The sequence below is a fragment of the Pyrgilauda ruficollis genome, unplaced genomic scaffold, assembly GCF_017590135.1.
Source record: "Pyrgilauda ruficollis isolate IOZ18807 unplaced genomic scaffold, ASM1759013v1 scaffold34, whole genome shotgun sequence".
NCBI lineage: Eukaryota > Metazoa > Chordata > Aves > Passeriformes > Passeridae > Pyrgilauda > Pyrgilauda ruficollis.
The window spans coordinates 1130004-1142875 of record NW_024524822.1 but is presented as its reverse complement, the minus strand read 5'-3'; positions in this window follow the sequence as shown (position 1 = coordinate 1142875).

Sequence of the window (12872 nt, the reverse complement as noted above, 5' to 3'; positions counted from 1 at the left end):
AAGGGACAGCAGCACGGCGTGTGGCAGCTCACAGAGCTTCAGCAGGGACAGCAGGACAGGTGTTCTCATAGCACAGCTGGCACAGCGGGAAACAGCCCCCAGAGAAGGAGGGGTCTCATTGCTGGAAGGAGCCCAGACCTGACCCCAGTCCCAGCTGAGCCCCAGGTGCTGGGGACATCCCTGCTTTGTGGGAGGGTGGGGGCAGAGAGCCCAGGGATGCACCCCAGCACACTGAGGAGCTCTGCATGGACATGGACAATGTCCCCCAGCACACAAGAGATGCAGGGCAGAGATGCCGGAGGCCAAAGGCCTCATGTGAAGATGAATCCTGTGTTTTTCTACAAGGGAAAAATTAAATTCCATAGCTTGAGGATGGGTCCACTGAGGGAAGAGTCCTTCCCTTTGCTCTCTGACCACTCAGAATCTGTTTGGTTATGGGTAAAAGATGGGAGCTGAGAGCCAAATTTTGTCCTGGGTTGGGCTGTGGGATGGCCCTGTGGAGCTCAGGGTGACATCTCTGCTGTCCCCAGCTGCCCTGTCCCCTATCATAGAAGCTCATCTCCCTGACTGGTAATTCTGATCTCCACATTGCTGTGTTTTCTAGAGATCATGCCTAAAATCACTTTTTTTGGCCACCCCAGGCCTGAGCAGCAGCGAGAGCTGTGCAGGTTGGGGTGTGGATGGGGATCCCGGATGGCTCCTGCAGCTATTGCCCTAGGTATTTTATTTAATTTGTCATTTGTATGCAAACAATCCAGTTAATTAACTAGATGATCTTTCAGGGAGCACAAGTGTTGCCAGAGGTAGGAAGTCTGATAAGTTGATCCAGCCAATCTTCCCCTTCCTAAAATAAACAATGAGGAAGGAAGTAGGATGGGAGCCCCTGAAAATCACATTTTAAATAGTGTCAGCTTTTATGGCCCAGCCATAAAACTGTACTTCCTGAAGCACTGGCACGGCATTAATGAGATGATAATTATGGACACACTCATTACTGCAGCTCTGTCACAGCCCAGGAACTGACTCTGGCAGGGAGCAGAGTGGGCTCGGCCCGCTCTCCTCTGCTGTGCCCTGTGCCAGGGAAGTGATTCCCAGCAGAGCTCCCACGGCTCTGCCTGCTCTTACCACAGCCGAGGCTGCAGCCAGGCTGCTCTCAGCACACAGGGCAAGGCTCTGGCTCCCTGAGGGCAGCTTTGGGACCCTGGGGAGTTTGGAGTCCCCAGCCCCTGTGGGGAATTTGCTGGAGACCCAAGCACAGGACTCTGAGCCTGGTGGCAGAGTGACCTCCCAAGGGACAATTCCCCCCTTTCCCTGCTCTCCTGCACAGAGAGGAGCCTCGGCAGCAGCTTCAGGGCCTCCACTGAAGATCCAGAGGGGTCTCAGCTTGGACCTCCTGTCCATCCTGGTGTCTGAGAAGGCTGCAGGGGCACAGCCCCCTCTGCACAGGGATGTTTCAGAGGGATGGAAATTTGCTGAGAAATGTGTCAGCCCTCGCTGGCTCCTCATCCAGGCACATTCCATCACCCAGAGCACGCTGGGTTCCAGCTGAGCTGTCAGCCAGAGCCTCCTGTGACCTGCAGAGACACAGACCCCGCCAGGGGGTTACTGACTTTCCCCTGTGCAGGAAGAGGAGACCCCTGGTGTGCCACTTTGTCCCCATAGACCAGGACAAAACTTGATTTCTCCTGGACCTGGAGAGGCAAAGCCTCCTGAGGAAAATGGGAAAATGATTTCCTGCTTGTGTTTGTGGCTGCACAGGTTTGTGGGGTCAGGTGTGGCACCACCAGCCAGCCTGAGCCCTGTGGGGTTGTCAGACACTGGAGGTGTTTTCCAGGCTCTGGTGTTAAAGACCAGACTTATGCTTGGGTTTTCTGGTTCCACCCTCATGTTCTGCTCATCTCCTCTGTTTCTGGGGGTGGCTGAAGCTCTTGCTTGCTGGATAAAGACAGGCTTGGGGAATTCAGCTGGTTTTTTTTAACCCTGAGGGTCCTGTATCCCCAAATGCTCCATTTCTTGGGTGGGATTTTGAAACCCATCAAAAGTGGGTCCTACTCCTTGGCCTTCCATCCTCTGTTCTCTGCTGTGTTTCTCTGGCTGAGGGTGTTGGATGGGCATCCTCACGTCCGGGCTCAGCTGAAGTTGGGCTCAGCTGAAGTTGGGCTCAGCTGAATTTGGCTCAGCCTGGGCAGTGAGCAGAGGCACCACCCAAACCTCACTGTAGTCCCACTGGCAGCGATGCTGCAGGAGCAGTGGGACCCAGCAGGGGTGTTCCATGGCTTTTCTGCTCCTCTTCCTCCTGCTGGTCCTTCCCACCCTGCCCAGCACACCCTGCTGCCCTGCCCACCCCTCCTGCAGCTCTGCTCCTGCCACCTGGGATGGAAGTAAGAGCTGGTGAATCCAGGTCTTCCTGTGAGAGGTGGGGGAATTCTCACCCTGGCAGTGCTGCAGAGCCCTCCCAGTGGGGCTTTGCATCCGGGGCACACAGCTGGGCTGGCTGGGGACACTGCTGGGCCACTGCCACAGGCTCTGTCCTCAGAGCATCACGGCCAGGTTCAGGTGGGACCCAGGAGAAACAGCAAACACCTGGGTCCTGCTCCCCATGGAGTGACAGGACAATGGCCCCAAACTGAAAGAGCAGGTTTAGGATATTGGGAAGGAATTGTTCCCTGGGAGGGTGCCCAGAGAAGCTGTGGGTGCCCCTGGATCCCTGGAAGTGTCCCAGGCCAGGCTGGATGGGGGCTGGAGCAGCCTGGACAGTGGAAGGTGGCCCTGCCCAAGAAAGAGACCTTCCAACCCAATCCACTCTGGGATTCCATGATTCCACCCCCAGTACTTCCCCCAGACACCACACACTCAAAGCCCTCTGCTGCTGAGCAGCCCTGTTTGCTCTGCTCTGAGCCCATCCTGCTCCTGTTTCCCACTTTTCCATGGCTGCAGAGTCACCAGGAAATGCCAGACTCCTCCAAGATGAGGAGACGGGGATGGAAAGCCCCGGGCTGGAGCAGGGCTTGTGTGGAGCCCCACTGGCTGCCCTGTGCTCTCCTGTGGTGCTGTGCTCGGTTATTTCCAGCTGTGGCTTCTGGAAACCTTCAGTGCTTTTGCCACTTTTAGCCCTGGTGGCTCAGTAACTGCTCCTGGCAGGGCTGGGGCTGCTCCTCATTTTCTGGAAAAACCTTAAAACGCTGCAGAGAGTCAGAGGAACGCCAACTAAGGAAAAAATAACAACCAGAAAAACAAAACCTGGTCTTTTTCCAATCAAGCTACAATGTTGTTGTATTTTTCTTAAAGAAAAACACATCTTTTTTCCTGGATCCAACTGGCCCCTGCACTCTCCATTGTGCCAAACTCCCAAAATAACTGCAGCTGTCAATGGAAATAAAGCCCTGGGAAAGTCTCCCGTGGCTGTCTCACCCTCCTGAGCTCCTGGAGTGCTCCGTGCTCTCTGTTGGTGACAAATCTTTGCTGTGGCAGCTCCTGGGTGTTCCAATCCCAGTGCTGTGAGGAGCAGCCCCCAGAGGTGGCTCTTCCAAGGCTGGCACAAATCAAAGGCTGCACAAGGCTGGCAGCTCTGGTTTGCCAGTGGATCCCTGCAGGGTTTAACCCTTTGGCTGTGGGGTTGGCAGTGCCCCACTCGTGGCCAGAGCAGGGTTTGGGGTGTTCCTGGGCTCCGTTCCATCCCAGCACATCCATCCTTGGTCCAGCCAGCGATTCCCAGATGAATTGTTTTGGACTTGGGAGTGCTGAAGATCTGCATGTTCCAGGTCAGAAAAAGGAACAGTCACAGCACTTGTTCCTCTGGATGAAATCCTTCAAATTGTTTTGATTTTTTTTTTTTTTAATTCCTGTACACAAATGTTCTCCTGGCCTCCTGCTGCCTCCCCTAAGAGGGGCCTGGAAGCCTGGGGAGTTCTCCTTGAGGGTGGCTGCTCTTGCACAGGCACAGGTGTGTTTACAGGGCCCACTGAGGCTCCTTTTCCCATAAACCACAGAAATGCCCTGGAAAAGCAGGGTCAAGCCCAACCTCTGCCCAGCTCCCTGGCGAGGATGCCCTGGACTGGAGCCTCAGGGCTCCAGTGCTCTGGTTTCCCATGGAAGGACTGAGCTTTGGGACCAGAGCTGGCCTCTCTGAGCTGGAGCTGGGGCTGGTCCAGGCTGACATCATCCACAGGGTGATGGTGCCATGGTTTCACTACCTTGTTCCCTCCTGCCTTCCCTGTTTTTCCCCTGCCTCAGTTGTGCACATTCCATTTCTGCAGCCCAGGATCTGTTCTGCTCCACGGGGCTGCACCACGGGCTGGTGCCTGGGTGTGGAAGCAGCAGGGATGGGCAGCAGCTGGGAACGTGGAGGGTAAAGGGCTGGGCCTGGGGGGTGCCTCCCACTCTGACCCCGGGTGATGAGGCTCCTCCTGGACACCACAGAGGTGACTCCACTCTGAACATCACAACCCTTCCTGTCCCCTGGCCTCGTCACAATCCTTCCTGTCCCCTGGCCTCGGCGTGGCTGATAGCCCTGCAGAGGGCTCCTCCAAAGGTGGAAAAGCCAGGTCAGAAGGGGCTGAGCTGGAGCTGTTATCAGCCAGGGCTGGGAGGGGAAGGGAGTGCCAGCCTGGCCAGGCCCTGCCTGTGGCACTGGGGAATGAGTCACAGGTGCTATAGGTGAGTAATAAAATAGCTGTCTCTCACCACGAAGACACAGATATTATGTGGATGTTCAGTGATGTTATTGTGATTTGTTCCCCACAGTCCTCTTTCCCTCTCCTTGTAACAGCCTCAGTAGTTAGAGCATTCAGAGAAGGCTGGCTTGTTACCAGGAGGGGTGGCATAACAACACCTGACCTCCAATCAAGATGTAAAAAGTAATCTCCACCAAGGGATGGCAGAGAAGGAGTTTGTGGGAAATGGATTTGTAGACCTGGACGTGGCACTCAGTGCTCTGGGCTGGGGACAAGGTGAGGGTTGGGCACAGCTGAGACTTGATGGCTGGGAGGGATTTTCCAACCCAAATGATTCTGGGATTCTGTGTGGCCAGTTCAGATACTGCCTGTGCAGAACATAAAGGACCAGCTATCCACTCAGTGACCTTCACCAGCTCTTGGGTTTTCTTTGCAATCTTTTGGGGTCTTGAAGCTCCCTCTGCAGCACTTTCCAAAAGGAATAACATCCAGCTCTGCAGCCAGGCTCAGCTGGGCCTGGAATCAGTCAGGCTCGGGCAAGAGGCCAGGACAAAGCTCCCCAGCATCCTCTGATGCTCACCCAGCTCAAGCAGGAGAGAGGGCTGGAAATAGCCCTGGAGTTTGGGTGTCTGTGGCTGGGACCTTGTGGGAAAATTCCCTGTGGTTGCTTGACTGCCAGCCGTTTTCCAAGGGCGTTTGCAAGCAGCACGTGCCTTTGTGAAATGCAGGGAGCAAATGAAGGCTGGCCTGTGTCTGCAAGGGAGGAACAGCCCCCCAGCAGCACAGGAGGGATGGAGAGCACATCCCCAGCTGCTGGGGCTGTGGGAGTGGGGCTGGCCCTGCTCCTGCACCAGGTGGTCCCTGGGAGGGACAGGGACCCCTGTGCCCCCTGGCATGGCCCTGGGCTGACTCTCCCTGTGGGCAGGAGAAGGAGGGATCCATCCTGCCTGCCCTGTCCCACCTCTCTGGGACTGCTCCAGGGCAATGTGCAGCTTGGCCAGCTTGGTTCCCTGGGATAAGGGATTGAAAATGCAACATTTTGGTGGCAAACTGGTCTTTACAAACATGTCAGTGTGCCATGGACTGGAAATGGGATTGCTGTGAGGGGGGAGAGGGTGTCCCTTGCTTCCCTCAGGTGAGACCCCACCTGCAGAGCTGCCTCCAGTTCTGGGGACCCAAACAGCAGCAGGACCTGGAGCTGCTGGATGAGTCCAGAGGAGACACCTGAGATGCTCCAGAGGCTGGAGTCCCTCTGCTCTGGAGCCAGGCTGAGAGAGGCTTGCAGGGCCTGAAGGGGCTCCAGGAGAGCTGGAGAGGGACTGGGGACAAGGATGGAGGGACAGGACACAGGGAATGGCTTTCACTGCCAGAGGGCAGGGGTGGATGGGATATTGGGAATTAGGAATTGTTCCCTGGCAGGGTGGGCAGGCCCTGGCACAGGGTGCCCAGAGCAGCTGTGGCTGTCCCTGGATCCCTGGCAGTGCCCAAGGCCAGGCTGGATGGGGCTTGGAGCAGCCTGGGACAGTGCAAGGTGTCCCAGGGTGGAATGAGATGAGCTTTAAGATCCCTTCCAATCTAAACCAGTCTGGGATCTGGGATTCTATCAAATAGGTTTTCTGTGGGTCCTGGGGAGGAATGGACACATTCAGGAATGTTGTTCACAGTCACTTTCAGAGGAGGATCCCTCTGATTTCCTTCACCTTCCTTCCCAAGGTGCAAATTTTTTATAATTGTATTTCAAAGAGCTGCTTGTGTTTGTTGTGAACCTGCATTTGAACTGGAGCAGAACAACTGCAAAGGGACAATGAGACATTTGGAACATCAGAAATGCAGATGATGGAAAAAAAAAATTACCCTCAATTTCTTTGGGCTCCATCCCAGCTCCAGGACAATTAATTCTGTGTTTCCCTCGAACACACTGGATGTTCCTTTTACTGCAGCAACTGCAGAAGATAAGAGCCGTGGCCTGGCACCAGCTCTGGGTGCTGAGGAATTTCTAAGCTCATTTTCTGATAAGAGCCTTCCCAGGGTGGTTGGAAACAGTTTGTTTTCATGGGTACTCTGCAAGGTCAAGTTGTTCAGCCAGGGCCACCCCCCAATAATGCTGACCAGAATGAAATTAGGGTGGGAAATTAGGGAAACAAGGCTGTGGCACTGCAGACCCTGCAGCTCAGGCTCGAGGCAGGTCCAGGAAAATCAGAGGGAAGGAAGGGAATTCAAACTGTAAAACTGCTGAATGAAACATTCCCATTGTCCTTCTGCAAGGGGAGGGGGTTTCTGCTCCAGGGGTTGGGGTCACCCACCCTGGCCAGAAAAGATTGCCTGGGTGTGTCTGAAGTAGAGCAACATTTGCTGCCTTTGGGCTGGATGAGAGCCTGGGAACTGCACAATAACACCTTCTCCCCACTGCATTTTGTGACCCAATCCAATATTTGCGTGTTCAGGAGGGAACAATCCTGCTCCCCTGGGCAGAGGAAGGAATGGGGAGCTCCTGGCTCCCCACCACATGCTGCAGGTCCATAACTCCATTCCCAGCTCCAGCCCCATGAGTGCTGGCTCAGAGCAGGACTCAATTCCTTGTCCCTCACAGCAGCACTCTCAGGGTGCCCTGGCTGTCCCCAGCTGAGCTCTGGAGCTGAGCTGCCCCCTCCGTGCCCTCTCCAGGAGCAGAGAGCTCCTGCTGGGCAGGGCAGTGACCCCGTGGCTGGGCACTCGTGGGCTGAGGGCAGAGCCTGCTGCTCCCGGCCTGCTGGGTGTCCCTGAGGAGCAGAAGGGAGAAGCCAGCAGGATGTACCAGGGCCCTGCATCGCCCACGGGGCTGCGGTGCCACTGAAAGGTGCTGGAAAACACCCCTGGCTGAGAAGTGTCCACCAGCTGGGCCTGCTGCACCCTGCCAGCGCAGGATCCCCCCAGTGCCACCTGCCCGTCCAGCTGGAAAAGGACTTTGCGTTTCCAGAGGAGAGGCCATTTGCTGGGACTTCATGCAGATGAGGACAGGGCATCGCCCCACTTCCCAAGGCCTCGTTCAAGGAGGGAAAAGGAGAACAGATGTGCCTTGGCCCGTGAACAAACAGCCCCCAGAGGCTGCCAAGGCTGGGGTCACCCTGCTGGGGCTGGCTGGGGGAGCTGCGAGGAGAAGAGGCAGCAGGACATCTGGGAGCCCAGGAGCAGCACTCAAGGGGGCTTTGGCACTGCCAGGGCTCTCTGCTGCACACAGGCTGCTTGTGTGGGAGCTGGTCCAGGCAAACTCTGGAGCACAGAGGTGCCATTGACTTCAGAGGGACTGGGCACCTCCTTGAAGGAGGTACTTATGTGTTTGAGCCTCTGGAGCAGGGTGAGTTTGCTGGATGGGGCTGGGGTGGAACTGCAGGACACTGAAATGCTTCAGGGCTGAGATCACTCTTGGCCCCGTGGAATGACTGCAGAAGATTTATTGACATTTATCTTCATTGCTGCAGAAAAATGAGTGGTGTGTTTGAGCCAGAAAGGCAAAATCAGGCTCTTGGAAAAGCAGCAGGGAGAGTTTCCAAAGCTGCTGGGTGTTTCAGCGAAGGTTCCCCACCCCGAGCCTTGAAATGCTCCTGCAGCAAAACCCCAGCTGGGAGGGAGCAGGAGCAGGGAGCTGTGTCTGGAGTCAGGGATGGCCACAGGGGCCAGGCTGGCTCTGATGTGCTGCTCCCATGAGGGCTGCCATGGACACTTGGAAAGGACACTTTCCCTGCCAGAATAGCCCACAGAAGCCTGGGAAGGTGTGGGGATCACTCTTTTTGTTCCCAGATTGTTCCAAAGAGTTCATGTCTTGCCCTTCTGGGGGGTGCATCTGGGCAGAGCATCACCAACACCATGTCCTGGGCAAGCTCTGCCCTCCAGGGCTCAGAGCAGCCCAGAGGCTTTTGGTCTTAAATTAAATCAGTTAAACAACATCAGGGAACAGCTGGGAAAATGGGGAGGGTGGTCCACAGGGAGCTGATGGGAGGCCACTGCTGTGTGCAGTGTTTGTAGGATGCTCCCTGGGCTTGGACAGGGGGTGAAGGGCACCTCTGGGACCTGCTTGGATCTGCTGCTCACCTGGCTCCTTGCTGTCCCTGCTGCCAGGATGGAGCATGGCTGCGGAGCAGGGCTGGCACACAGCTCCCACCACGGCTGCCAGGAGGGCTGAGGGCTGGGGGTGGCGCTGGGCTGGTGCTCAGGAAATGCTGGACCTCATGCCAAGAGACTCTCTGGGAAGCAAAAAGATTCCCTGGGCTGGGTGGGTGGAAGAGGTGGCACAAGGAAGGCTCTGTGTGTGTCCTCCAAGTGCCCACCCTCCATCCCAGCAGCAGGAAGAGCCTCTGGGCTGTTTGGAAGGCACAAACATTTCTGCTGAGGGCTCTGGGAGAGCCAACCAGACCCATGATGGATGCAGCCTGCTTGGCTGGGTGTCCCAGCCGTGGGGCTCGGACCCCTTGGGCTGTGCTGCCCATCTGCAGGGAGCTCTGAGCAGCCCCAGAGAGCAGGAAATGCTGGGCTCTGGGGACACCCTGTGCTGATCCCAGCCCCTTTGGAGGTTCCCTGCCGGTGGATTTTTGCCCTCTGCTCCCTTCCCTCGGCAGTTTTCCCAAAGGAAACCTCCAGAGAGCACCTCAGGGGGGCTGAGCTGTGCTGTGCACCCCTAGAGCTGAGGGATGGCCACCCATTGTGAAAAACACATTCACTTATGAAAATGTAAAAAGTTTAATAAGGGACAATAGGAGACAAGAACCATAGAGCAAGGGTTATTATGGCTAGGTGCATCTTGGCACTCAGCTAAGACCACACTGTCATTTTCAGGGATACTCTTTTTTTTTTTTTTTTTTTATTACATCAGGCCTTTGCATATTTATAGACTTTTATGTGTATCTATAAACTAGTTTACATATTCCAGGAACTATTTTACATGGTTCTTTTTTGGGTCTGCTTTTTTAGAGTATGTGTGTTTCCTGGCTATGGTTTTGGTTCTTTTTTTTTTTTTATTACTTCTAGTTTGGGCTTTGGTTTATATTTTCTTCAGAAAGTGCTGATAGTTGGCATATCTGTAGTAGGTGTCTTTATGTTATGTTTATTGGATGTTATCCCATCCAAGCAGGCATTTTAACACAAACATAGCTATTTCACTACTATATCTAAGCTTAATTAACAACAGAAATAAAAACTAGATCTTTATAACAAAGTTCCTTTAACATCACACATATAAAATCTATTTAAATGTTTGCCAATATTATAAGATGTATCCATAACAGCATCCCAGCCTGTGCTGGCACACTCAGCAAACATCTGGAGTCCTCTCTGGCGTGGCTGGTGGCCCTGCGTGTCTGAGAGCTCCTTCCTGGCCCTGGCAGCCCGGCTGGAGTCTCCTGCTCCTCGCTCCGAGGTATTTTTAGCAGGAGCTGCATCTGCTCGGGCTGTGGCTGTGCCCGCGACTCCTCCGGAGCCGATAAGGGAGCAGCGAGCAAACAATCGCGGCCTCAGTTATTTTTGGCTCTGAGGAGCTCCTCACCAGCAGCATGACTTTTTAATAAACAAAATCCCCTTCATCGAGGGCGTGGGGGAACAATGGCCCCATTGATCCCCGCGCTGACGAGGCCGCAGCAAAGGAGTCAATGAGGGCCGGGCTGGCGGGCGGACAAGGGGCTGCAGAACAACGGGGCTGTTCTGGGAAGGGCAGGAAAGGCTCCCGGGACAGGAGGCTGAGCTTCCTCTGTGTCCCGGGGTCTGTTCCTCCCTGGCAGCTGGGAGAGGACAGAGCCTGGGGGTGGGAGCCCACCCATCCCAGGGAATGTGGCTCTGAGGTTTGGGGGATGTGCCCAGATGGGATCTGGGGAGGTTTAGGCCCAGATGGAATTTGGGGAGGTTTGGGCCCAGATGGGATCTGGAGAGGTTTGGGCCCAGATAGAATTAGGGGAGGTTTGGGCCCAGATAGAATTAGGGGAGGTTTGGGCCCAGATAGAATTAGGGGAGGTTTGGGCCCAGATGGGATCTGGAGAGGTTTGGGCCCAGACGGAATCTGGGGAGGTTTGGGCTCTGCAGGAAGAGGAGCCAGAGGAGGCTGGGTGGCTGCTGTGGGTGGCACAGGGACAATGGCCAAGAAAGGGCTTGATGGAGGCCAGGACCTCCTGCCCCGCTGTCCCTCCTGTCCCTGATGCCCCACTGTCCTTCCTGCCCCATTGGCCCTCCTGCCCCACTGTCCCTGATGCCCCACTGTCCTTCCTGCCCCACAGTCCCTCCTGTCCCGCTGTCCCTCCTGTCCCACCGTCCTTCCTGCCCCACCGTCCTTCCTGCCCCATTGGCCCTCCTGCCCCACTGTCCCTGATGCCCCACTGTCCTTCCTGCCCCACAGTCCCTGATGCCCCACAGTCCCTGATGCCCCACTGTCCCTGATGTCCCACTGTCTCTGATGTCCCACTGCTCCCACTGTGGCTGCTCTGCTCCCACACTTCCTTACCCTGAGTTGGAAGGGACCCCCAAGGATCACGGGGTCCAACTCTTGAGCAAATGGCCCCTGTAGGGATCAAAGCCCCAGCCTGGTGTCATCAGCAGTGTCCTAAGCACTGGGACAGCTGAAGAGGATCTTGGGACACTTGTGTTGAAGCAGACTGGGTTTGGGGAAATGAGAGAGCAGCTGTGCACAGGGCAGGTAAAATCTCAGTGTCTGTGCTGGCTTGCCTGGGTTATCTGGAGATTTTGGGATAGCTGTGGGTTCCTTCCCTGGGCCTCACAGGGGAGGTTTGCTCACTGGGAACAGCTCAGGCAGCAACACAAGATGAAGACATCTAATAAAAGGGTTTAGTGGTGAGGAACACCAGTTCTGGGGCCTTGTTAAAGTCCTCTGGAGATGCCCTTTTTGTCAGGTCTGGCATCAAGATGTTGTGAGGATTTGGCTCTTTGCCGTAGGAGAGGGGTCTCTGCTCCCAGCATCAAACTCAGATCTCTGCTGAGTTGCTCAGCTCTTCCCCATGCACTTGGCCAACGTTAAAAGGAGAATAAAGTCTCCTCTGGAGAGACATGGGGCTTATTTATAAACATTTTCAAGTGTTCTGAGCTGGGCAGATGAAAGGGGTTGTTAAAGTGCAAACCAAAGTTTTCTCATCAATCCTTAACTGTGTGATAACAGCTCAATTGACCCTGCTACAGGAGCTTTCCAGCTCCTTTTGATTGCTCTGACAGCTGATTGCTGCAGCTGGAGGGATGCTCAAATGTCTGCAGCACTGACAACTTTCTGCAGCACCCAGCCTTCTCCTCAGCTCTGTGCTGGTGTCCAGAGCTGCCTTCCTGGGTGTTTCCTGGGAAAGAATGCACCTTGGAACAAGCAAGGCAGCCAGACAGGATGATAAAATCAGGCTTTTCATTTATTTACATGCCAAAAACGTGGGGTTTTGGACTGCAGAGGATTATGGTCAAGTTGTCTGATTTGACATGGGCTTGGCATCCACCTGGAGGAACAGGCAGGCCCCAGACTCGCTGGTGAGACTCAAGACCAGCTTTTAGGGCAGTCCCCATCTGTGTCATCCAACTTCTCCAGGCTTTTTCCATGTGCTGGTAGAGCTGCTCCTGCCAGGAGCTGTTTGGGTCAGTGACAGTTCTTGCACAACATGTCTGTGTGAAAACTCCAGGGAAAGCTGGGCTGACTGCTGTGGCTGGAGGTACAGGAAAGAGCACCAAGGATTCAGGCAGGGCCTGACTTGTTATCTGCTGGCATCTGCTCAGTGCTGTGCTCTTCTGGGAGCCTCAGATGTGGTCAGGGCTCTGAGGAGGTGGGGAGGGCTGGCAGACAAGCATGGCTGGGGCTCTGGGGATGTGATTTCCAATCAAGTGATGCCCCACAAGCATCCTCAGATGGGGATCATCCTTTGATGGGGCAGACAAAGAGCTGCTGTCCCTGGGCTGTGCTGGATCTGCAGGTCCCAGCACCACCACGCTGCTGCTCTGCTTCCAGCCCAACCCAAACCCACCCTCCAGTGCAACCACAGGAATGACCCTGCTGGACCAGAGCTGCCAGGCTGGCTCCAGAGGGAGCTGAAGTTGGCAAGAGTCTTTTCCTCCCAAAGGGACAACGACTTTCAGAAAAGTGGCTGGAGGTGTGAGAGGGCTGAGCCCAAGGGATGAGACTGCAGCCCCTGGCATGAGCCCTGTGGCCACTCAGCCCTGGAAGAGAAGCTGTTTCCCATCAGAGAGCTGGGATGG